Source organism: Schistocerca piceifrons, unplaced genomic scaffold (assembly GCF_021461385.2).
Source record: "Schistocerca piceifrons isolate TAMUIC-IGC-003096 unplaced genomic scaffold, iqSchPice1.1 HiC_scaffold_591, whole genome shotgun sequence".
In the NCBI taxonomy this organism is placed as follows: Eukaryota; Metazoa; Arthropoda; class Insecta; order Orthoptera; family Acrididae; genus Schistocerca; species Schistocerca piceifrons.
The window spans coordinates 7,501-10,000 of record NW_025728834.1 but is presented as its reverse complement, the minus strand read 5'-3'; the positions used below and the strand labels follow the sequence as shown (position 1 = coordinate 10,000).

At 58.9% G+C, this 2,500-nt stretch overlaps 1 non-coding gene across 1 annotated transcript in view; it reads left to right on the top strand.

Moving 5' to 3' along the window:
* Nucleotides 1-1,616: 1,616 nt before the first annotated feature.
* Nucleotides 1,617-2,500, top strand: part of LOC124762108 — a 1,909-nt gene continuing 1,025 nt past the window's right edge. Inside the window, exon 1 of the ribosomal RNA XR_007012487.1 lies at nucleotides 1,617-2,500. This exon is cut by the window's right edge and continues 1,025 nt beyond it. This is a non-coding gene — a ribosomal RNA (small subunit ribosomal RNA).

Here is a 2,500-nt window from a genome sequence, read left to right as displayed (position 1 = left end):
CCGCCCCCCCCCCCCCCACCCCTCCCCACGTCCCCACGTCCCCACCTTGCCCCCTGCCTTCGCAAGCTGGTTGGTGACAAGTTTGCATGTTCAATGCCCTTCGCATGCGACGTACGCAGGCTACGTTGTGGTGCGGCCTGTGTCAACTGTCCGCTGATGTCGTACGCGTGAACCACAATCTGTACTGCACATTCGTCCTTATGTACTGAATGATACATCGTGGCACATGTGTGACCGTACAACGACTGCGCCCAAAAACGGCGGACCATACAGTGCAAATATTGTGCACGCAGCTACGTGTCGTCTCCCTATGAGAGCTGGATTGCAGTGTGGTACGCCATAGAGACGTGTGGGAGGAACGGACGCCGTGGATGGCGATCAGCATGAGCTGTGTGTTGATGTATTCGGACCTAGTCGTCTCTCCTCAAACACCGTGATAGCATGGTGCACCGCGTTCCATATCTGCGACATGCTACAGAGGCCGGTTGACAGTCGTTCGAGCAATGGACATCGCATACGTACGGGGGCCACCTTCCACGTATTGTCTAGGCGTGCACATTTTGTTGCGTGTATGTGGGCAGACGTAGTGTGGCGTGACACCTGACACAGGCATGCAATAATCGTTGAAGTTGCTAATGGCGATGGACGCCTACGTTTTCTGGTGAAGTTACGCAAATGAAGAAATGGTAACCCGTTGTGGTGCGGTTGTTCTCGCTAGGGGTGAATCGGTGATGGCGACGATAGGTTGAGGTACTAACCGGTTGTTCCAGCGATACCCACCATGCCGATGAAACTGAACGGCATCTGGGTGTGAAGCGATACGCGGTGGTGGCTGGGTGGGACCGTCCCCGGCCGGTGAGGGGGCGCCTCCCGGCGTGCTGGCCGCGCGGTGCGTGGGCGCACGCGCTACAGCCGGCTGGTGGGGGCGGCCAGTGGCAGGCGCGCCGGCCGACGGACGCGGCAGGCGTCGCAGCTGCGCGCCGGCGCACCCTGCGCGCGGCGCCGTGCGGCCAAAGTAGGTCCTCGCGGGCCCGGTGCGAAGCGCGGTGGACATCTTCAGTGTGCTGGTCCGATTGAGGACTGTGTGCGTTGAGGATGCGCCGCCGCCCGGCGCTCGGCGCCGCGACGCCGTCTGCTGCTCGGTCGCCCCAGCGGTTCTCGCTGGTGGTTTGTATCGCAGCTGTGCGGATGTGTTGGCGCGTGCGCTGTGCTGGGAGAGTTCGCTTCGGCACCCAAGTGGGGCTTTTGTCCTTCTGTGGCGCTGGCGTTGGAGCTGCCGGTCACCGTAGGTGGCGCGTGTTGTCTCCCGCCGGCAATGCCACGACAGCACGCTCCCGGGCCTCTGTCGGCAGCGGCAAGCTCAGTTGGGAGCACGGGTGGTCGCACCGAAAGCGTCTACTCGCCTAACTCCGGGCGATTGCGCCTCTCTCGAACCCGACCAAGTACTTGGGACGGCGCTGCGCGCCGCCGGGACCTGAGAGGGTTTCGAGGTGTATTGTGCAGGGGAGCTCAGCCTCCTCCTGTTTGCAGAATGATTGAGCGGACGCTTGCGTGTTCGCGCGGGCCCCCGGGACACACTCCCGGGCGGCCGGCTGCTCAGCTCTAGTTGGCGCAGCTCCCTGGTTGATCCTGCCAGTAGTCATATGCTTGTCTCAAAGATTAAGCCATGCATGTCTCAGTACAAGCCGCATTAAGGTGAAACCGCGAATGGCTCATTAAATCAGTTATGGTTCCTTAGATCGTACCCACGTTACTTGGATAACTGTGGTAATTCTAGAGCTAATACATGCAAACAGAGTCCCGACCAGAGATGGAAGGGACGCTTTTATTAGATCAAAACCAATCGGTCGGCTCGTCCGGTCCGTTTGCCTTGGTGACTCTGAATAACTTTGGGCTGATCGCACGGTCCTCGTACCGGCGACGCATCTTTCAAATGTCTGCCTTATCAACTGTCGATGGTAGGTTCTGCGCCTACCATGGTTGTAACGGGTAACGGGGAATCAGGGTTCGATTCCGGAGAGGGAGCCTGAGAAACGGCTACCACATCCAAGGAAGGCAGCAGGCGCGCAAATTACCCACTCCCGGCACGGGGAGGTAGTGACGAAAAATAACGATACGGGACTCATCCGAGGCCCCGTAATCGGAATGAGTACACTTTAAATCCTTTAACGAGTATCTATTGGAGGGCAAGTCTGGTGCCAGCAGCCGCGGTAATTCCAGCTCCAATAGCGTATATTAAAGTTGTTGCGGTTAAAAAGCTCGTAGTTGGATTTGTGTCCCACGCTGTTGGTTCACCGCCCGTCGGTGTTTAACTGGCATGTATCGTGGGACGTCCTGCCGGTGGGGCGAGCCGAAGGCGTGCGACCGCCTCGTGCGTGCTCGTGCGTCCCGAGGCGGACCCCGTTGAAATCCTACCAGGGTGCTCTTTATTGAGTGTCTCGGTGGGCCGGCACGTTTACTTTGAACAAATTAGAGTGCTTAAAGCAGGCAAGCCCGCCTG